Here is a 24,116-nt window from a genome sequence, read left to right as displayed (position 1 = left end):
AATCTGTTATCTTTCATACATAATTCTATAGTCTTGGTGCACATTACACATTGTCCATTACTGCACAACTAAAGCACATTGCTCAGGCTAAAGCCTTAAAAAAGTAAAGGTGCAGCACTTAACATGGCTGCCGAGTGGGAAAACACCCACCCTGCAGCCATTGTATCATGTCTCCTGACACTGTGGGGTTTTGATTCACTCTGTTTCAAGGGCTGGATTCTGTCTGCCACAATCTGAAAAAATATATTTGACAAATGCACCTGCTAATGTGTAAAGGGTGCTACAACTATGCCCACCTATATAATCATTCCAACAGGCAGGAAATGACGACGCTGACATACGTACAAGAGCGTCAACATACGTACAAGAGCGTCAAGCAGTCAAAAATCAAACAGAATACAACTTTTAAAAGGAATAACTGGAAACTCTAACGCTTGTGCTCCTACTATATCAAATATAAACTAGCATAATATATAATTATAAATACATTAAGATAAAATAAAATATATAATTATGTGAAACAAACGTGCTCAGATCTTGCAATTGCAACCACTGTGATCGTTGGTTAAACTGATGGGAACCATCACTGCACATTCAATGTTCCAATATTGGCAAGCCTAGACACCACACCAGGCATCAGACTTAAAAAGCATAATGTGAAAACGTAATGCCAAGAAATGCAGAGTGATGCACTTGGGATGCAGAAATCCAAAGGAGATGTACCAGATAAGAGATTGATAAGCACAGCTCAGGAGAGAAACCTTGGGGTGATGGTGTATGAGGATCTCAAAGTGACAAAACAATGCAACAAGGCGGTGGCCATGGCCAGAAGGATGATAGGCTGTAAAGTGCATAATCAGGAGACGAAAGGAGGTACTGATGCCCCTGTATAAGTCGTTGTTGAGGCCTCACTTGGAGTATTGTGTTCAGTTCTGGAGGCATGGAACCAAACAAGCTTAGCAGTGATTAGATGGTAACAACAGTAATTGTGAAGCAAAGCCAGTACTGGGCAGACTTCTACAGTTTGTGCCATGATTATGGCTGGATAGATTCAGCTTCAGTAGCTGGAGAACAAGACCAGTGCTGGGCAGACTTCTATGGTCTATACCCTGATCGTGGCTGGTAGGCCAGTGCCAGTCTGCGCCCTGATTGTGGCTAGATAGATTTGGATGGGCTGGAGTGGGGCTTCGATGACAACTGCAGAAGTTGGATAACAAGGCTAGTGCCAAGCAGACTTCTACTGTTTGTGCCCTGAAAATGGCATGAACAAATCAAACTCAAGTATACATATGTAGTATCACATCATACCTTATGCTAAGAGTTTATCTTTATGCTAAGAGTTTATCTTGCTGGGCAGACTGGATGGACCGTACAGGTCTTTATTTGCCATCATCTACTATACTATGATGTTACTATGTAATAATTTTCAGCAGCACTATCCATATATCCAAAGAAAATTCACTGATGGGAGTTTATAGGAAGCAGTTCTCTAAATTGGCATCTCATTTTAGGCTTCACAAAGGGGCACAGTCAACACCAATTCTGTAACAGCTTAAGGATGCACCTAAGCCATTATAGAATACTACTGCAAAGCAGCATTGGCACACCAAAAGTTAGGCATGCCTACATATGACAGGTCAATGGCCAGTGTGCCATGCAATGCATGCAACTGATAGTATTCTATACGTTTTGAGCTGCTTGGTAAGAAGTCCATAATACACCCAATGTTCTGCCCACGTGTACACCCGACAACTGCATCCTATGTGATCTAGGCACACTAATTACAGAATAGAGCCTAGAACTTATACAAGTAGCTGCCAGTTGTTGCGCTAATCACACATACACACTACTATGCTATAAAGAAGGAATACTACTGGTACCCAAATTTAGGCACCAGCTTACAGAATTGCCTTTCACATGTTTAGCAGCCACTGCTAAACATATAAACCCCTTTAATAAAAGCAAGAGAAAAAGGAAACCGCTATGGTTCTCCAAGCAAGTGGCTGAGAAAATAAAGGCTAAAGAGTTCGCATTCCAGAAATACAAAAAAACTCAAGACGAGGAACACGGGGAGGAATACCGGAGGAAACTGAAAGAAGCCAAGAGAGAGGTACGTCTGGCGAAAGCGCAAGCGGAAGAACAAATGGCTAGAAATGTAAGGAGGGGTGACAAAAATTTCTTCAGGTATATTAGTGAAAGGAGAATGACTAAAAAGGGAATTGTGAGACTAAAAGATACTGCAAACCGCTATGTAGATAATGATGAAGAAAAGGCAAATTTGCTAAATAGATACTTTTGTTCTGTTTTTACTGAAGAAAATCCGGGAGAAGGACCACGATGGACTGGCAAAAGTTCATTTGAGAATGGAGTGGATATAGCACCGTTCACGAAAGAGAGTGTGTATCAACAACTAGAAAAACTAAAGGTGGACAAAGCCATGGGACCGGATGGGATCCACCCCAGGATATTGAGGGAGCTCAGAGAGGTTCTGGCGGGTCCTCTTAAAGATTAGTGAAAAAATCTTTTTTTTATCTGAGGCGGCTTCGGTCAGTTAGAAATTCAGTAAGTAAGGACTCTCTCAAAACACTGACATCTGCATATATTACTTCACGTTTAGACTACTGTAACATTGTATATGCTGGGATTACTCAAGCAAACTTAAAGTGATTACAAAGAATTCAAAATACAGCAGCACGTATGATCTGCAGGGCCCAGAGGGATGATAGAGTAACACCTTTATTGCATCGGCTGTACTGGCTCCCGGTCGAAGCAAGAGTAAAGTTTAAGGCTCTTGTTCTGACCCACAAAGCCTTTTACACATTAAATCCTAGCTACTTGTCGAATTTAACAATTCCCTACACCGCTATGCGAACTCTTAGATCCCTAACAGATAACAGGTTAGTTATTCCCCCTCTTGCTAAGGCTAGATGGGAATCTACACGGAGATCGGCTTTTTTCTATTTGTCACCCTCCCTTTGGAATAGCCTTCCAAAGGAGATCAGATTAGAGAAATCTTATCTCCATTACCGAAAACTTTTGAAAACCTTTCTCTTTATAAGCTACGTAGAACAGAACTTAGCATAATGAGATAAGGTCAAAAAGAAAAGAAAAAAGGGGTAGCTTAACTGTATATTAGATTTTTAATTTGTACTGATTTTATTATGTAGTTTATTCTGGTTGCTGTGCTTTCCTGTCATGAATGGAATTCCTATGTTTGTTTATTTGTATACACTAATTGTTTTTATACATATGTAAACCGTTCTGTTTTGCAGCTGCAATAAGACATGGTATATAAATTAACATAAATAAATAAAAAAATCCTTAGAAATGGGAGAGGTTCCGAGGGATTGGAGAATGGCGGAGGTGGTCCCTCTTCACAAAAGTGGTGATAGGGAAGAACCTGGAAACTACAGGCCGGTAAGCCTCACTTCGATTATTGGAAAAGTAATGGAAGCGATGCTGAAGGAAAGGATAGTGAATTTCCTGGAAGAAAATGAGTTGCAAGATCCGAGACAACATGGTTTTACCAAAGGGAAATCGTGCCAAACAAATCTCATTGAATTCTTTGATTGGGTGACCGGAGAATTGAACCGTGGACGTGCTATAGACGTAATCTACTTAGATTTCAGCAAGGCTTTTGACACGGTTCCCTACAGGAGGCTCTTAAATAAACTGGATGGGCTGAAGATAGGACCCAAAGTGGTGAACTGGATTAGGAACTGGTTGACGGACAGGCGCCAGAGGGTGGTGGTGAATGGAGTTCGCTCGGAGGAGGGAAAGGTGAGTAGTGGAGTGCCTCAGGGATCGGTGCTGGGGCCGATTCTGTTCAATATATTTGTGAGTGACATTGCCGAAGGGTTAGAAGGTAATGTTTGCCTATTTGCGGATGATACTAAGATTTGTAACACAGTGGACACCCCGGAAGGAGTGGAAAACATGAAAAAGGATCTGAAAAAGCTAGAAGAATGGTCTAAGGTTTGGCAATTAAAATTCAATGCGAAGAAATGCAAAGTGATGCACTTAGGGAGTAGAAATCCAAGAGAGGCGTATGTGTTAGGCGGTGAGAGTCTGCTAGGTACGGATGGGGAGAGGGATCTTGGGGTGATAGTATCTGAGGATCTGAAGGCGATGAAACAGTGTGACAAGGCGGTGGCCGTAGCTAGAAAGTTACTAGGCTGTATAGAGAGAGGTGTGACCAGCAGAAGAAAAGAGGTGTTGATGCCCCTGTACAAGTCGTTGGTGAGGCCCCACCTGAAGTATTGTGTTCAGTTTTGGAGGCCTTATCTTGCTAAGGATGTAAAAAGAATTGAAGCGATGCAAAGAAAAGCTACGAGGATGGTATGGGATTTGCGTTACAAGACGTATGAGGAGAGACTTGCGGACCTGAACATGTATACCCTGGAGGAAAGGAGGAACAGGGGTGATACGATACAGACGTTCAAATATTTGAAAGGTATTAATCCGCAAACGAACCTTTTCCGGAGATGGGAAGGCGGTAGAACGAGAGGGCATGAAATGAGATTGAAGGGGGGCAGACTCAAGAAGAATGTCAGGAAGTATTTTTTCACGGAGAGGGTGGTGGATGCTTGGAATGCACTCCCACGGGAGGTGGTGGAGATGAAAACGGTAACGGAATTCAAACATGCGTGGGATAAACATAAAGGAATCCTGTGCAGAAGAAAAGGATCCTCAGGAGCTTAGCCTAGAATGGGTGGCAGAGCTGGTGGTTGGGAGGCGGGGCTAGTGTGGGCAGACATATACGGTCTGTGCCGGGGCTGGTGGTTGGGCGGCGGGGATAGTGCTGGGCAGACTTATACGGTCTGTGCCAGAGCCGGTGGTGGGTGGCAGGGATAGTGCTGGGCAGACTTATACGGTCTGTGCCAGAGCTGGTGGTTGGGAGGCGGGGATAGTGCTGGGCAGACTTATACGGTCTGTGCCAGAGCCGGTGGTGGGTGGCAGGGATAGTGCTGGGCAGACTTATACGGTCTGTGCCAGAGCTGGTGGTTGGGAGGCGGGGATAGGGCTGGCCAGACTTATACGGTCTGTGCACTGAAGAGGACAGTACAAATAAAAAAAGTAGCACATATGAATTTATCTTCTTGGGCAGACTGGATGGACCGTGCAGGTCTTTTTCTTCCGTCATCTACTATGTTACTATGTTACTTTGAATATCGGGCCAAAGGCTTCTGGCTTTCCATAAAAATGGCGAACAGGCTGATAGCATCTTATAGACTAACCAATTTGAGGCATGAACTTTCTTGGATGGACTCTTGCCCTTCAAAGCTCAATACAATGGTTAGCCTATAAGGAGGCACCATTCTCTTTGTCATTTTTTTAGTGCTCCTGACTAGCATGACTATCCCCTCTGGTGACTTTCTGTGATATAAAAACAAAATTACAAAGAGACTATTAATATGCTGAAATTTGCATACGCTGCATGGTATAAGTATAGCGAAGATACTTACCTGTAGCGGGTATTCTGCGAGGACAGCAGGCCACTAATTCTCACATGTGGATGATGTCATCCATGGTGCAGAAACGCTGCCTAGCGTATTATAGTTTTAAAAGCTCGAGGCAGGGAGGTCACGTGACGTGATGCACGAGAGCGGTCGATGAAATATCTGCTCCGTGCTCTTTCTAGCATTTCCCACTGCTAAATCCCAAGAAATAAGCGAAAAATAAGGCGTTTCGGTCAGTGAGCTTACCCTGATTGTAATTTGGCTGGAATGGGGATCCGGACCGGCGATGGCGCGCAGCGGAGAGACAAGGAAAAAAAAAGCAAAGTCGGAGAAGACAAGATGGCGGCCTCGGCCAGCCCGTTAGGAACAGCAGTAAGCTGTGACAACCGCGCTTGAAGCAGTTTTAGATAAAAAAACTGCAGGGGCTAGACTCCAAGCTGGAGGGATTAAGGAATAATATGGCGCAGCTAAGCCAAGATATGGCAAGCTTTCAGCAACGTACTGGAGCCCTGGAAGACTAAGTTTCTACAATGGAACAGAGATATGCTAAAATGCTAAAAATGGTGGAAACACAGGCAGAAAAAAATTGAAGACCTGGAAAACAGGTCTAGGCGCAATAACTTGCGCTTGGTTGGACTCCCCGAGGAACTTGCAGATAGAGAACTTCGTGCCTTTCTGGAAACGTGGCTAGCAAAGGAACTTAAATTGCAGGTATGGGGCCCCTGAAAATTGAGCGGGCCCATCGAGTGGGACCGTTGAGACAAAATTCCAGCAGGCTTGCCGGCTGCTCAATTTTATACATAAAACTGCAATTATGCAGGCTATACGAGGAGGAGCGGGGCTGAATTACAACAATCAAAACATCCTCTGCTTTCAGGACTATTCGATAGCAGTGGCTACGCAAAGGAAGACCTTTTCACCAGTTTGTTCACAATTAGTGAAGAATAAAATCAAATTTGCATTATTATACCCAGCAAAACTGAAGATTTTCTATCAGTCCACCACAAAGATCTGCGAATCAGTATCAGAAGCTCAACAATATGTAAGGCAAATATTAAACACTGGAGATGAATGACTGATTGTTAAGATTTGGTTATAGACTGATAAAGAGGAGCAAATATCCGCAGTTTTTCTTGTCTTGTTTGGAACACAGTTATTGTTGAAAATCAAAGAATTTTAGAAGAGGGACATTTAAGGATCCGAAGGCTATGTTGCTTTGGGTGAGAGGTCCTGGTCACCTACATTTGTTTAACGGCCACTGATCTTACATAGCACTTATTGGACCGTGCAGTTTGGGTAACGTAGTTCCAACAATTCACCAATTTGTAAAGCAAACACTGAGCCTTTGAAATGAATGTTTAACTGTTAAATGCAAATGTGGATTGATGTGGAAGGGCACAAACATACAGTTTCTTGGTTCTGGATTACAACTGCTGTTAAAAATAAAAGCTTTTAATGGAAGGGAGTTTAATGATCTCAAGTAAGGCTGACTCAGCTAAGATGGCCTGGTCGCCTAGTTTTGCCTGAAACTCAATGATCTTACTACGGACCCGGTTGGTAGCTGAAGCCTGGATGGACTCCACGGTCAGGACCTGCCATCTGGAGATAAGGACCCCCCCCCCTTCTTCTTCCGAGAGGTGAGGGTGTGGGGTCTGATCTCTGAATTGGGACAAGTATTGCAATAGTGGGGCCACAACGGGCAAGCAAAAATGTGAGGGTGTGAAACTTTACTATGTAGATTGATAACGCTATTTGAAAAAAAGGACTTTATTAGTGATAAGAGGTTGACTCCACACAGATAAGAAATTTTGACTTTAAAATCACAGGTGACTGAATATACTGCAATCTACCCTCAGTGGGATCTGAAGGTCAATAATGAAACGCCAGCTGTATTTGATGTTAAAATGTGGGAATGTTTAAAAGATTTGTTTAATATGTATGGTAGATATAAGTGGGAATGTAAGAGTATGTAAGGGCTATGACCCGGACGGGGGAACATAACAAAGGAGGGCTAAGAGGAAGTTATAAGGAGTTATGGCTGGGAACATGATAATATAAGGGAATGTGAGGAGGGGCGTAACCATGACTAGTCCATAGGGACGAGTAATAAGGGGTTAAAAGGGTGAGGTAGGGGAGGGGAATTAGGGGGTTGGGGAAGGGGGAGAGGGAGGCAAGGGAGGGAATGGGTTAATGGGGGGATTAGATAGGTAGATCATCAGACTCCACGGATATAGGTTAGGAGGGAGGGGAGGAAAGGGGAATCTTCCGCTTGTGTTGATGCTGAAATTTTATCAGGTGCTACAAGGCAAGAGGGGGAGGCCATGGGCTGGGGTGGCGTCTCCAAGAAGATAAGGAATTTCTTTTTGCGGCTGATGAATTTGGAATTGGCGTCCCAAGGTCAGATTGGAGTGAATGGTCCACCAGTGAAGGGAATTGCAAAATTCGGTGGAAAGATGGATGACATCCTCTCGATCCGACCCATGCGTGATGATGTCCAGCCTGCTTGTCCTTGGAGAATACGGGTTTCCCCGCCCCTTCGCCAGGACATCCTGCGAGGACGTCCTCAGGAAAACTTGGTCACCCCGTTCAATTATGCCCCTCCATGGGTTTTGAAAGGCAACTGAAGAGACTTGTGGTTCGAATGTTAAGTAATGGTCTATAATTACTCCAAGTATTTTTAGTGTATTTTCCAGTGGGCAGGTGGTTTGATCAATTGTGAAGCAGTTATTTAGGGTATGATGAAAAAGGTTCGTTATTACTAAGAACTTGGTTTTATCATGGTTGAATTTTTTAGTCTAGAATCAGATGCCCAAGATTCCATAAAATTAAGCCCTGACTTAATTCTATTGGCAATTTCATTAATCTTTGTGTCAAATGGGATATATAAAGTAATGTTAACTGCATATATAAAAGTGTTAAATCTAGCTGATTCTAATTTAGAGCCTTAGTGGTTACATCATAATATTAAAAAGGATAGGAGAAAGTGGGAAGCCTTGTGGTATGCCACAATCTGGCGACCAAGAGGATAGACAACTGGAAATTTTTACCCTATAAGATCTTGCTTTGAGGAATCCGCTGAACCATTGCAATACTGCACCCCGATTTTCAAAATGGTCCAATATATTTAGTAAAATATCATGATCTACTACATTGAAGGCACAAGACATACCAAATTATAAAATTAAAATCCTACTTCCCATGCTAATTACCTTCTTGAAATTTTATATTAGGGTAGTAAGCACTGTTTCAGAGAAGTAGCTAGGTCTGAAACCGGATTGAGAATTATGGAGGAGAGATAGTTCATAAGTTGGGATGCTACTATGCCCTCCATCACTTTTGTCAAAAGGGGGATGGATGAAGGCCAAAGGTCTGTAGTTTGTAATGTCACTTCTAGATAGTTGTAGTTCTTTGGAATGGGAGTTAAAAAGTATAGAGCTTTTTCCTTATGGAAGAAGCCATTTGATAGCATATATGATACATTGGCTTTGAGGAGATCAATAAAAATTTGTGAGGCACTTTTTAATATATGACTGGGACAAACATCCACGATGCATTGAGAGGTAGAGTATTTTGAGAGGAAAGATTTGACTTTAAGAGCTAGGTAACTGGAAGGATGTCCACATTCTATTTGCTGTGATTCCCCCATTTGGGCAAGTTGTTTCTTTGAGATTTTCTGTGGGATTGCCATTATTTGACAGAATACTATTTCTGATTTTTAAGATTTGTTTGTTCAAGGTGAATAGCTAAATCATCGTTTGAAGGGGTGGCTTCATTTGTTAAAGAGATTTCTTTGTTGTTTAAAAGGTTATTGATCAGATAAAGCGAAGTTTCTTACCTGAAGCAGGTATTCTCCGAGGACAGCAGGCTGGATATTCTCACGTGTGGGTGATGTCATGTCGGCCCCCGGAGGATTTTAGCAAAAAATCATAGACGTCTCTTCTGGAGCGTTCTACCGCGTGAGGCGCCCGCACTGCGCATGCGCGTACACGATTTCCCGCCCTTCGCGTGGTCACGCTCCTCAGTTGAATCCAATAGATGAAAAGAAAGACAACTCCAAAGGGGAGGAGGGAGGGTTTGTGAGAATATCTAGCCTGCTGTCCTGGAGAATACCTGCTTCAGGTAAGAAACTTTGCTTTCTCCGAGGACAAGCAGGCTGATATTCTCACGTGTGGGGTATCCCTAGCCCCCAGGCTCACTCAAAACAACAAACATTGGTCAATCGGACCTCGCAATGGCGAGGGCATAGCAAAAATTGACCTGAAACATCTAAGAGTGCAGCCTGGAACAGAATAAAAATGGGCCTAGGAGGGTTGGAGTTGGATTCTAAACCCCAAACAGATTCTGCAGCACCGACTGCCCAAACCGACTGTTGCGCCGGCTATCCTGCTGAAGGCAGTAGTGAGATGTGAATGTGTGGACTGATGACCACGTCGCAGCCTTGCAGATCTCTTCAATAGTGGCTGACCTTAGATGAGCCACTGACGCAGCCATGGCTCTCACATTATGAGCCGTGACATGGCCCTCCAAAGTCAGCCCAGCTTGGGCATAAGTGAAGGAAATGCAATCTGCTAGCCAATTAGATATGGTGCGTTTCCCGACAGCAACTCCCCTCTTGTTGGGATTAAAAGAAATAAACAACTGGGTGGACTGTATGTGGGGGCTTGTCTGCTCCACGTAAAAGGCCAATGCTCTTTTGCAGTCCAAAGTGTGCAGCTTGCTTTCGCCAGGACTTGTATGAGGGCGGGGAAAAAATGTTGGCAAGATAATTGACTGGTTCAGATGGAACTCGGACACCACCTTTGGCAAGAACTTAGGGTGCGTGCGGAGGACTACTCTGTTATGATGAAATTTAAGATAAGAAGCATGAACCACTAGAGCCTGAAGCTCACTGACCCTACGAGCTGAAGTAACAGCCACCAAGAAAATGACCTTCCAGGTCAAGTACTTCAGATGGCAGGAATTCAGTGGCTCGAAAGGGGGTTTCATCAGCTGGGTGAGAACGACATTGAGATCCCATGACACAGGAGAAGGTTTGACAGGGGGCTTTGACAAAAGCAAACCTCTCATGAAGCGAACAACTAAAGGCTGTCCAGAGATAGGCTGACCTTCTACACGTTGATGGTAAGCACTAATCGCACTAAGGTGAACTCTTCCGGAGTTGGTCTTGAGACCAGACTGTGATAAATGTAGAAGGTATTCAAGCAAGGTCTGTGTAGGACATGAAAAGGGGTCTAGGGCCCTGCTGTCACACCAGACGGCAAACATCTTCCATTTAAAAGAGTAACATCTTTTAGTGGAATCTTTCTTGGAAGCAAGCAAAACTCGGGAGACACCCTCAGAAAGACCCAAGGAGGTAAATTCTAAGCTCTCAACATCCAGGCCGTGAGAGCCAGAGACTGGAGGTTGGGATGTAGAAGCGCCCCCTCGTTCTGAGTGTTGGAAAACACTCCAATCTCCACGGTTCTTCGGAGGACAACTCCAGAAGAAGAGGGAACCAAATCTGACGCGGCCAGAAGGGAGCGATCAGAATCATGGTTCCACGATCTTGCATGAGTTTCAGCAAAGTCTTCCCCACGAGAGGTATGGGAGGATACGCATACAGAAGGCCTGTCCCCCAATGAAAGAGGAAGGCATCTGACGCTAGCCTGCCGTGGGCCTGAAGTCTGGAACGGAACTGAGGGACCTTGTGATTGATTTGAGTGGCAAAAAGATCCACCGAGGGGGTTGCCCCACTCCGGTACCCCCTTGCTTGTTTGTGTAGTACATCGCAACCTGATTGTCTGTTTGTATCAGAATAATTTGGTTGGATAGCCGATCTCTGAAAGCCTTTAGAGCGTTCCAGATCGCTCGCAACTCCAGGAAGTTGATCTGAAGACGCTTTTCCTGAAGAGACCAAGCTCCTTGAGTATGAAGCCCATCTACATGCACTCCCCACCCTAGGAGGGATGCATCCGTCGTCAGCACTTTTTGTGTCCAAGGAATTTGGAATGGGCGCCCCAACACCAGATTGGATCGAATTGTCCACCACTGAAGGGAATTCCGAAAGTCAGTGGACAGCTGATCACATTCTCTAGATCCCCTGTAGCTTGATACCACTGGGAAACTAGGGTCCACTAACCTGATCTCATGTGAAGACGTGCCATGGGAGTTACATGAACTGTGGAAGCCATGTGCCCCAGAAGTCTCAACATCTGCCGAGCTGTGATCTGTTTAGACGCTTAAACCTTGGAGACCAGAGACAGAAGGTTGTCTGCTCTTGGCTCGGGAAGATAGGCACAAGCTGTCTTCGTGAACAACAGAGCCCCAATGAATTCCAATTTTTGAACCGGGTGGAGATGGGACTTTGGGTAATTGATGACAAACCCTAGTAGCTCCAGCACTTGAATAGTCATCCGCATGGACTGTAAAGCTCCTTCCTGGGAGGTGCTCTTCATCAGCCAATCGTTGAGATAAGGGAACACATGCACTCCCAGTCTGGGTAGAGACGCTGCAACAACTGCCAGGCACTTGGTAAATACCCTGGGCGCAGACGCCAAGCCAAAAGGCAGCACACAGTACTGAAAATGCTGCGTTCCCAGCCGAAACCGCAGATACTTCTTGTGAGCTGGAAGTATCGAGATGTCAGTATAAGCATCCTGAACTTTTCTCAAACCAGATATTTGTTCAGGCCCCTTAGGTCTAGGATGGGACGCATCCCCCCTGTTTTCTTTTCCACAAGAAAGTACCTGGAATAGAATCCCAGTCCTTCTTGCCCTGGTGGAATGGGCTCGACCACATTGGCGCTGAGAAGGGCGAAGAGTTCCTCTGCAAGTACTTGCCTGTGTTGAGAGCTGAAGGACTGAGCTCTCGGTGGGCAATTTGGAGGTTTGGATTCCAAATTGAGGGTGTATCCTAACTGGACTATTTGAAGAACCTACCGGTCGGAGGTTATCAGAGGCCACCTTTGGTGAAAATATTTTAACCTCCCCCCAACTGGCAGATCGCCCGGTACAGACACGTTTACAGTGGCTATGCTGAACTGGAGCCAGTCAGAAACCCGTCCCTGGTTTTTGCTGGGGAGCTGCAGGGGCCTGTTTCGGCACACGCTGTTGACGAGAACAAGCGTACTGTGGCAGAGCCTGAACCGGCTGTCGACAAGCAGGAGTGTACTTACGGCCTCTAGAGGCGTAGGGTGCACTTCTCTTCCCTTAAAAAAAACTTCCTAGATGAGGAAGCTGATGCAGAAGGCGCCTGGCAGGAGAGAGAGTCCATAGCGTTGTCACGCTGATAGAGATGATCAATCAACTCTTCGACCTTCTCACCGAAAAGATGATCCCCCCGCCAAGGGATATCCGCAATCTTCTGCTGAGTTCGTTCCTCCAGGTTAGAGGCACGCAGCCATGAGAGTCTGCGCATCACTATACCCATAGCAGAAAATCTGGATGTCACGTCGCAAGTATCATAAATGCCCCTGGACAGGAATTTGCGACACGCCTTCTTCTGCCTGACCACTTGACAAAAAGGCTCGGCCTGCTCCAGTGGGAGTGCATCAACCAAACTCTCAAGCTGCCTCACTGAGTTCCACAAATGAATGCTTGTGAAGAGCTGGTACGATTGAATTTTGGATGCGAGCATGCCAGCCTGATACGCCTTCCTCCCAAAAGAATCCAAGGTTCTATGTTCTCGCCCCGGGGGCGTCGAGGCAAAGTTCCTAGAACTCTTAGCTCTTCTGAGATAGGAATCTACCACCGCAGAATCATGGGGCAACTGAGGCCGGAGAAAACTGGGTTCCCCGTGGATCCGATACTGGGATTCAGCCTTCTTGGGGATAGTTGGACATGAAACAGGCTTCTCTCAGTTCCTCATCAGCACTTCCCTGAGTGTACCATGAAAAGGAGATGTGGTAGAAGACTTAGGTGGAGATGGATAATCCAGGACCTCGAGCATCTTGGCCCTGGGCTCATCCACAGTCTCCACAGGGAAGGGAATGGCCTCAGACATTTCCCGCACAAAAGATGAAAAAGACAAACTCTCCGAAGGGGAGAGCTGTCTCTGAGGTGAGGGGGTCGAATCAGATGGAAGACCTAGAGAATCCTCAGCAGAGAAAACTCCATGATCCCCATCTTCATCAGATGAGCCATCATCGGATGGGGCTAACAACTCAGAAAGAGCAGCCTGAATCCGAGCCCGTCTCGACATGGAGGTGCGGTGACCTCGATGATGGTGTAGAGAAGTTGACTCCCCAGGAGACTCCGGTGAAGCTTCCTCCACTGAAGGCAATGGAGAGTCGACACGGGAGGCTACCGACCCCGATATCGGAAGCGGTACCGGAGAAGGGGACCTCCCCACCGGCGAAAGGCACAATGCTGCAGGAGCCTCCGGCACCGTCGGTACCGGTACCTCCGGTGCCGGGAGCAGATGGTGCAGCACCGCTTCCATAAAATCAGGAAAAATAGCCTTGATGCACTCATCTACAGAAGCTGTCGGGGAAGGCTGCGGTGTCGGTGCGGGCTTCAGAGGCAGAATCTGCAGAGGCTGGGGAGCCGGTACTGGGCTGCCAGACAACCTGCGCGTCGATACCTCCATGACAGAGGGAGAGCGATCCTCTCGGCATCGACGCTTCTTGGGTGCCGAATGCCTCGACGACCCAGAGCTCGCGGTACCGTGTCGAGATGAAGAATGATGATGGTGCTTCTTGGCCTTCACCCGACGCCCATCATCGAGACTCCTCGGTACTGGTGAGGAAGACGTGGAATCCACTCGCTTCCTCGGGGCCGGGTCTGATAGAGGTCGGTCCCGGGGGGCCTACAAAGCAGGTGGCGCCGAGGCAGGTGGAGACCCGCTTGATGCATCACTGCTCCCGGCGTGCATCGGTCTTTTGGCAGCATGAACCCGGTCTCCCGATGCCAACGCTGCCCTCAATGTCGACGCCGAGGTACCGGACTCAAAAAGCTTTTCTCTTTGGGCCTCTCTAGAGAGCTGAGTGCGCTTTTTCATTTTGAGGCACAACTTACAGCTTTCCTGAAGATGGTCGGGCCCAAGGCACTGAAGGCACCAGGAGTGCGGATCAGTGCCAGAGATGGTCCGGTTGCAGCGGGTGCATGGCTTGAAGCCGCTGGGCATCTTTGATGACATCGCGGGAAAAATCACCTCCGCAAAATCAAAGGACGTGATTGTGTCAGAAAAAAAGATACAAAAAAAGGGAAAAATACCCGATCGAGCGACCTAAGAACGGTCGCAACGAAAAGAGAAAGGAAACGTAGAAAACGAAAAAACTAAGAAATAAAGAATCTCAAAGAAGAAAAAAGAACTTCCACTCCAGAGGCCTAGAGAACGCGAAGCACTGATTACAGAACTCCGTGTCTCCTCAGACGCGGAAAAGAAAGAACTGAGGAGCGTAACCGCATGATGGGTGGGAAATCGTGTACGCGCATACGCAGTGCGGGCGCCTCACTCGGTAGAACGCTCCAGAAGAGACTTCTACGATTTTTTGCTAAAATCCTCTGGGGGCCGACGTGACGTCACCCACACGTGAGAATATCAGCCTGCTTGTCCTCGGGGAATTTTTGGTGTTTCAGGTGGCACCTCCTAAATAGTTATTGAAGGACTTTGTTTTAGTTTCTCTTATTTTCTTTTTGTCAAAAAACCATCACTTGACCCCACCTGTCCCTCCAACTACCGCCCCATCTCTCTCCTACCCTTCCTCTCCAAATTACTTGAACGTGCTGTCCACAGCCGCTGCCTTGATTTCCTCTCCTCTCAGGCCGTCCTCGATCCGCTTCAATCCGGCTTTCGCTCACTACACTCGACAGAAACAGCACTCTCTAAAGTCTGCAATGACCTGTTCCTTGCCAAATCCAAAGGTCACTACTCCATCCTCATCCTCCTCGACCTATCTGCCGCCTTTGACACCGTCAATCATCATTTACTTCTTGACACACTGTCCTCATTCGGGTTCCAGGGCTCCGTCCTCTCCTGGTTCTCTTCGTATCTTTCCCAACGCACCTTCAGAGTATTTTCTAATGGCTCTTCTTCCACCCCCGTCCCACTCTCTGTTGGGGTTCCTCAAGGATCTGTCCTTGGACCGCTTCTTTTCTCGATATACACCTCTTCCCTGGGCTCGCTGATCTCATCACATGGTTTCCAGTACCATCTCTATGCTGATGACACCCAGCTTTACCTCTCCACTCCCGACATCACAGTCGAAACCCAGGCCAAAGTTTCGGCCTGCCTCTCAGACATCGCTGCCTGGATGTCCAACCGGCATCTGAAACTGAACATGGCAAAGACTGAGCTCCTTGTCTTTCCACCCAAACCCTCTTCTCCTCTTCCCTCACTTTCCGTCTCTGTTGACAACGCCCTCATCCTCCCCGTCTCTTCAGCTCGCAATCTCGGAGTCATTTTCGACTCCTCCCTCTCCTTCTCTGCCCATATCCAGCAGACAGCTAAGACCTGTCGCTTCTTCCTCTTTAATATTAGCAAAATTCGCCCATTCCTCTCTGAACAGACCACCCGAACCCTCGTCCACTCGCTCGTTACCTCTCGTCTTGACTATTGCAACCTTCTCCTCGCTGGCCTCCCACTTAACCACCTATCCCCCCTTTAATCTGTCCAAAATTCCGCCGCACGTCTTATCTACCGCGTGAAACGATACTCTATCACCCCTCTCCTCAAGTCGCTTCACTGGCTCCCGATCCGCTACCGTACACAGTTCAAGCTTCTCCTATTGACCTTCAAGTGCACTCAATCTGCAGCCCCCCATTACCTCTCTACCCTCCTCTCCCCGTATGTTCCCACCCGTAACCTCCGCTCTCAGAACAAATCACTCCTAACTGTACCCTTCTCCACCACCGCTAACTCCAGACTCCGCCCCTTCTGCCTCGCATCACCTTGTGCCTGGAACAGACTTCCCGAGCCCATACGCCATGCGCCCTCCCTGCCCATTTTCAAGTCCTTACTCAAAGCCCATCTCTTCTCCCTTGCTTTTGGCGCCTAACCACCTTCCCCATTCATGATACCTACACTGACTACATAGTTTTTTACCTTTAGATTGTAAGCTCTCTTGAGCAGGGACCGTCCCTCCCCATGTTTAAACTTGTACAGCGCTGCGTAACCCTGGCAGCGCTATAGAAATGCTAAGTAGTAGTAATAGCTGTTTTCCATAATAGTTTTTCATCATTTGAGTTTTTTTGCAAATTTCTTTCTAGTCTCCTGCATTTTCTTTTCACAGATAATGTATTTCATTGAACCAAGGTGAAATTTTTTGCTTAAATCTGGTCTTAGTTCTTGTGGGAGCTATTCTGTCTAGGATGGATTTGTTAGGGAATTTAATACATATATTAGCAATGAATTCAAAGAAATCATTGTCGGAGTTTCCTGGAGGATGAAGAAAAGAGCAATATATAAGGGGTCAGAGAGATTTTCATCCTCTAATTTACAAGCCAAGATCTCAATATTTGTTGAATTTAGGCTAGAAATTAGTTCTGTCTTAAAAAAAAGACAAATCAAAATGGCTATTCCCCTTCCTGTTTTTTAAATTCTTGTTTGGTGGAGGATTTTAAAGCCTGGTGGGCACAGATCTATTATTGATGGGTCTTCTTTGGAATTAAGCCACGTTTTTGTTATAAACACTAATCCGAGGTTTTTTTCCTGTATCCAATCTCTTATAAGATCTGTTTTATTCACTACTACTAATCATTTCTAAAGCGCTACTAGACATACACAGTGCTGTACACTTGAACATGAAGAGACAGTCCCTGCTCGACAGAGCTTACAATCTAATTAGGACAGACAAACAGGACAAACAAGAGATAAGTAACATAGTAGATGACGGCAGAAAAAGACCTGCATGGTCCATCCAGTCTGCCCAACAAGATAACTCATATTTGCTGCTTTTTGTGTATACCCTACTTTGATTTGTACCTGTGCTCTTCAGGGCACAGACCGGCTCTGGCACGGACTGTATAAGTCTGCCCAGAACTATCCTCACCTCCCAACCACCAGCCCTGCCTCCCAACCACCGGCTCTGGCACAGACCGAACAAGTCTGTCCAGCACTATCCCTGCCTCCCAACCACCAGTCCCACTTCCCACCACCGGCTCTGGCACAGACCGTATAAGTCTGCCCGGCACTATCCCCGCCTCCCAACCACCAGCCTCGCCTCCCAATCTTGACTAAGCTCCTGAGGATCCATTCCTTCGGCACAGGATTCCTTTATGCTTATCCCACGCATGTTTGAATTCCGTTACCGTTTTCATTTCCACCACCTCCCGCGAGAGGGCATTCCAAGCATCCACTACTCTCTCTGTGAAAAAATACTTCCTGACATTTTTCTTGAGTCTGCCCCCCTTCAATCTCATTTCATGTCCTCTCGTTCTACCATCTTCCCATCTCCGGAAAAGGTTCGTTTGCGGATTAATACCTTTCAAATATTTGAACGTCTGTATCATATCACCCCTGTTTCTCCTTTCCTCCAGAGTATACATGTTTAGTTCAGCAAGTCCCTCCTCATACGTCTTGTAACGCAAATCCCATACCATTCTCGTAGCTTTTCTTTGCACCGCTTCAATTCTTTTAACATCCTTAACAAGATACGGCCTCCAAAACTGAACACAATACTCCAGGTGGGGCCTCACCAATGACTTTTACAGGGGCATCAACACCCCCTTTCTTATGCTGGTCACACCTCTCTCTATACAGCCTAACAACCTTCTAGCTACGGCCACCGCCTTGTCACACTGTTTCATCGCCTTCAGATCCTCAGATACTATCACCCCAAGATCCCTCTCCCCGTCCGTACCTATCAGATTCTGATGGTGGGTGCTGGGTGGGAGGGAAGCCTAATGGTGGGCCCTGGGTGGGAGGCCTGCTGCTGCTGCGTGGGTGGGTGGGAGGCCTGCTGCTGCGTGCTGGGTGGGAGGGAAGCCTGATGATGGGTGCTGGATGGGTGGGTGGGAGGGAGGCCTGCTGCTGCTGCGTGCTGGGTGGGAGGGAGGCCTGATGGTGGGTGGGAGGGAGGCCTGCTGCTGCGTGCTGGGTGGGAGGGAGGCCTGCTGCTGCTGCGTGCTGGGTGGTAGGGAGGCCTGATGGTGGAATATGTCGAATTGGAGAATTTACATCTGCTGTCTTATTTTGCACTGGGCATACTAGAGCTGTAACAGCTTATAGAAATGATTTATAATGGAAGAAAGTCATGTTATTTTTTTCTCCTACACTAGTATAATATTTTCAATGATGTCTGTTTATATGCGCCATGGCTGGTGTAAGGGGTGTGGCTATCATAGGGGTGGAGTCATATGTGGTGACCCCGCCCATAATGAGTACCGGCATTTGCGATAAATAATTCGGTTTTGGGTTGCTGTTTGGGCACTCGGTCTCTAAAAGGTTCGCCATCACTGCCTTAGACCATTCTTCTAGCTTCCTCAGATCCTTTTTCATGTTTTCCACTCCCTCCCGGGTGTCCACTCTGTTAGAGATCTTAGTATCATCCACAAATAGGCAAACTTTACCTTCTAACCCTTCGGCAATGTCACTCACAAATATATTGAACAGAATCGGTCCCAGCACCGATCCCTGAGGCACTCCACTTCTCACCTTTCCCTCCTCCGAGCGAATTCCATTCACCACCACCCTCTGGCGTCTGTCCGTCAACCAGTTCCTAATCCAGTTCACCACTTCAGGTCCTATCTTCAGCCCCTCCAGTTTATTTAAGAGCCTCCTGTGGGGAACCATGTCAAAAGCTTTGCTGAAATCTAAGTAGATTACGTCCATAGCTCGTCCCTGATTCAATTCTCCTGTCACCCAATCAAAGAACTCAATGAGATTCGTTTGGCACAATTTCCCTTTGGTAAAACCATGTTGTCTCGGATCTTGCAACTTATTGGCTTCCAGGAAATTCACTATCCTTTCCTTCAGCATCGCTTCCATTACTTTTCCAATAACCGAAGTGAGGCTTACCGGCCTGTAGTTTCCAGCTTCTTCCCTATCACCACTTTTGTGAAGAGGGACCCACCTCTGCCGTTCTCCAATCCCTCGGAACCTTTCCCGTCTGCAAGGATATATTAAACAAATCTTTAAGAGGACCCGCCAAAACCTCTCTGAGCTCCCTCAGAATTCTGGGGTGGATCCCGTCCGGTCCCATGGCTTTGTCCACCTTTAGCTTTTCAAGTTGTTGATACACACTTTCTTCCATGAATGGTGCTCTATCCACTTCATTCTCAATTGTACTATTTCCAGTCCATCGCGGTCCTTCTCCAGGATTTTCCTCTGTGAAAACAGAACAAACGTATCTATTTAGCAAATTTGCTTTTTCTTCATCATTTTCCACATAGCGGTTCGCAGTATCTTTTAGTCTCACAATTCCCTTTTTAGTCATTCTCCTTTCACTAATATACCTGAAGAAATTTTTGTCACCCCTCCTTACATTTCTAGCCATTTGTTCTTCCGCTTGCGCTTTTGCCAGTCGTATCTCTCTCTTGGCTTCTTTCATTTTCATCTGGTATTCCTCCATGTGTTCCTTTTCTTGAGTTTTTCTGTATTTCTGGAACGCCAACTCTTTAGCCTTTATTTTCTCAACCACTTGCTTGGAGAACCATATCGGTTTCCTTTTTTTCTTGCTTTTATTTACTTTCCTTACATAAAGGTTCGTGGCCCTATTTATAGCTTCTTTCAGCCTGGACCACTGTCCTTCCACTTTCCGTACTTCCTCCCAGCCCATCATCTCCTTCCTCAGGTAAGGTAAGGGTTCTGAACACGTGAATAAGGGTTAGGAAGCAGCATCAAAAAGGAGGCCTTTTAGCTTAGAATTGAAGATGGCCAGAGATAGAGCTTGAAGTACCGGCTCAGGAAGTCTATTCCAGGCATATGGTGCAGCAAGATAAAAGGAACAGAGTCTGGAGTTAGCAGTGGAGGAGAAGGGTGCAGATAAGAGAGATTTACCCAGTGAAACGGAGTTCCCGGGGAGGAATGTAGGGAGAGATAAGAGTGGAGAGGTACTGAGGAGCTGCAGAGTGAATGCACTTATAGGTCAATAAGAGGAGTTTGAACTGTATGCGAAAACGGATAGGAAGCCAGTGAAGTGACTTGAGGAGAGGGCTAATATGAGCCTAACGACACTGGCGGAATATTAGTCGTGCAGCAGAATTTTGAACAGATTGAAAAGGAGAGAGATGGCTAAGTGGGAGACCTGTGAGAGGCAAGTTGCAATAGTCTAAGCGAGAGGTGATAAGAGTGTGGATGAGGGTTCTGGTAGTGTGCTCAGAAAGGAAAGGGCGAATTTTGGTGATATTATAGAGAAAAAAACAACAGGTTTTAGCAGTCTGCTGAATATGTGCAGAGAAGGAGAGGAAGGAGTCGAAGATGACCCCAAGGTTATGAGCTGATGAGACAGGAAGGATGAGAGTGTTATCCACAAAAAGAGAATGGGGGATAAGGAGAGGTTGGTTTAGGTGGAAAGATAAGAAGCTCAATCTTGGTCATGTTTAGTTTCAGATGGCGCTGAGACATCCAGGCAGCAATGTCAGACAGGTAGGCTGGCCTGGATTTTGGCCGAGACTTCTGGTGTGGAGAGGTAGATCTGGGAGTCATCAAGCGTAAAGATGATACTGAAAACCATGGGATGAGATCAGAGTACTAAGGGAAGAAGTATAGATGGAGAAAAGAAGAGGTCCCAGGACAGATCCCTGAGGTACACCAACTGACAGTGGGATAGAAGTAGAGGGGGATCCAGTAGAGTATACACTAAAGGTACACTGGGAGAGATAAGAAGAAAACCAGGAAAGAACAGAGCCATGAAAACCAAGTGAGGACAGCGTATCAAGGAGTAGGCTGTGATCAACAGTGTCAAAAGCAGCGGATAGATAGAGAAGGATGAGGATAGACCTTTGGATCTGGCCAGGAACAGATCATTGGAGAATTTAGCAAGTGCTGTTTCAGTTGAATGAAGGGGCGAAAGCCAGATTGAAGTGGATCAAGAATAGCTTGAGATGAAAGAAAGTCAAGGCAACGGCGGTGAACAGCACGTTCAAGTATCTTGGATAGGAAAGGGAGGAGGAAGATGGGGCGATAGTTGGAAGGACAGGTAGGGTCCAATGAAGGTTTTTTAAGGAGTGGTGTGACTACGGCATATTTGAAGGCATCAGGAACAGTTGCAGTGGACAGTGAAAGATTGAGGATATGACAGATAAAAGGGATGACAGTAGGACAGATAGTGTTAAGTGGATGGGTGGGAATAGGATCAGAGGAACAGGTAGTTAGTTTCGAGGAAGAAAGAAGATATGTAGTTTCCTCTTCAGTGATTTCAGAAAAGGAGGCAGGGGATGGAGGGTTGAGAGAATGGACTAAGGCAGTGATGGCGAACCTTTCAGAGACCGAGTGCCCAAACAGCAACCCAAAATCCAATTATTTATCGCAAAGTGCCGGTACTCATTATGGGCGGGGTTACCACATATGACTCCACCCCTATGATAACCACATCCCCTACACCAGCCATGGCGCATATAAACAGACATCACTGATAATATTGTACTAGTATAGGAGGAAAAAATAACATGATTTTTTTTCATTATAAATCATTTCTGTAAGCTGTTACAGCTCCAGTATACCCAGTGCAAAATAAGCCAGCAGATGTAAATTCTCAAATTGGACATATTCTAAACACTAAAATGAAAATAAAATGATTTTTTCCTACCTTTGTTGTCTGGTGATTTTGTTTTTCTATCCATATTGGTCCAGTCTCTGATTCTGCTGCTATCTGTTCTCTTAACTCCGTTTCCAGGTCTTCCTTTCCATTTATTTCTTTACTTTCCTCCTTTCTTCTTCATTTCTTGCCCTCCATCCATGTCCAGCAACCCTCCTCTCCCCTCCAGCCACCCTCCTCTCCCCTCCAGCCACCCATGTCCAGCCACCCTCCTCTTCCCTTCAGCCACCCATCTCCAGCCACCCTCCTCTCCCCCCTGCCCTCCCTCCCAGCACCAGGCTGCCCTCCCTCCCAGCACCCAGCCTCCCTCCCACCCACCACCCAACATCAGGCCTCCCACCCACCCAGCCGAAGCACCCAGTAGCAGGCCTCCCTCCCACCCAGCACCAGGCCTGCCACCTTCCCTCCCAGCACCAGGCCGCCCTCCCTCCCAGCACCCAGCAGGCAGGCAGCCTCCCTCCCTCCCTCCCAGCACCAGGCAGGCACCATCCATCCCTCCCTCCCAGCACCAGGCAGGCACCCTCCCTCCCTCCCACCCACCCAGCACCCAACATCAGGCCTCCCACCCACCCAGCAGAAGCACCCAGTAGCAGGCCTCCCTCCCTCCCAGCACCACCCAGCACCAGGCCTGCCGCCCTCCCTCCCAGCACCAGGCCGCCCTCCCTCCCAGCACCCAGCAGGCAGGCAGCCTCCCTCCCTCCCTCCCAGCACCAGGCAGGCACCATCCATCCCTCCCTCCCAGCACCAGGCAGGCACCCTCCCTCCCTCCCACCCACCCAGCACCCAACATCAGGCCTCCCACCCACCCAGCAGAAGCACCCAGTAGCAGGCCTCCCTCCCTCCCAGCACCACCCAGCACCAGGCCTGCCGCCCTCCCTCCCAGCACCAGGCCGCCCTCCCTCCCAGCACCCAGCAGGCAGCCTCCCTCCCACCACCAGCGCTCCCTCCCACCCAGCACCCAACATCAGGCCACCCAGCACCAGGCCTGCCGGCCTCTCTCCCAGCACCAGGCCTGCCTCCCTCCCACCCAGCACCCAACATCAGGCCTCCCTCCCACCCAGCACCAGGCCTGCCGCCCTCCCTCCCAGCACCAGGCAGGCAGCCTCCCTCCCACCACCAACCCTCCCTCCCACCCAGCACCCAACATCAGGCCATCCAGCACCAGGCCTGCCGGCCTCCCACCCAGCACCCAACATCAGGCCTCCCTCCCACCCAGCACCAGGCCTGCCGGCCTCCCTCCCAGCACCCAACATCAGGCCTCCCTCCCACCCAGCACCAGGCCTGCCGCCCTCCCTCCCAGCACCAGGCAGGCAGCCTCCCTCCCACCCAGCACCCAACATCAGGCCACCCAGCACCAGGCCTGCCGGCCTCCCTCCCAGCACCCAGCACCAGGCCTGCCGCCCTCTCACACAGCACCCAACATCAGGCCGCCCTCCCTCCAAGCACCCAGCACCAGGCAGGCAGCCTCCCTCCCACCCAGCACCCAACATCAGGCCACCCAGCACCAGGCCTGCCGGCCTCCCTCCCAGCACCAGGCCTGCCGCCCTCCCACCTAGCACCCAACATCAGGCCGCCCTCCCACCCAGCAGCACCAAGCCTCCCTCCCAGCACCAGGCCTGCCTCCCGCCCTCCCTCCAACCCAACAAGTATCAGGCCGCCCGCCCGTCCTCCCTCCCTCCCAGCACCAGGAACCCCCCTCCTCCTGTGAAATTTTAAAAGCCTGCCGTTCCTCGGGGTTAAAGCAGCGTGCAGTGCCGGCAGCGAAGAATCACGTGTTCTTCGCTCGGCGCGCCTTCGGCCTTCCCTTCGGTTTCTCAAGCTCTGATCCCGCCTATGAGGGGGCGGGACCAGAGCTTGAGAAACCGAAGGGAAGGCCGAACACGCGCTTCTTCGCTGCCGGCGCTGCACGCTGCTTTAACCCCGAGGAACGGCAGGCTTTTAAAATTTCACAGGAGGAGGGGGGTTCCTGGTGCTGGGAGGGA

At 48.0% G+C, this 24,116-nt stretch overlaps 1 protein-coding gene across 1 annotated transcript in view; it reads right to left on the bottom strand.

The window, feature by feature from the left end:
• TARBP1 (TAR (HIV-1) RNA binding protein 1) overlaps positions 1-24,116 on the bottom strand; it is a 919,966-nt gene that overhangs the window by 85,796 nt on the left and 810,054 nt on the right. The window lies entirely within an intron of this gene.

This window comes from Microcaecilia unicolor, chromosome 3 (genome assembly GCF_901765095.1).
Source record: "Microcaecilia unicolor chromosome 3, aMicUni1.1, whole genome shotgun sequence".
In the NCBI taxonomy this organism is placed as follows: domain Eukaryota; kingdom Metazoa; phylum Chordata; class Amphibia; order Gymnophiona; family Siphonopidae; genus Microcaecilia; species Microcaecilia unicolor.
Note: the sequence above shows the minus strand (reverse complement) of the source record. Positions and strands in the feature narration are given on the sequence as shown.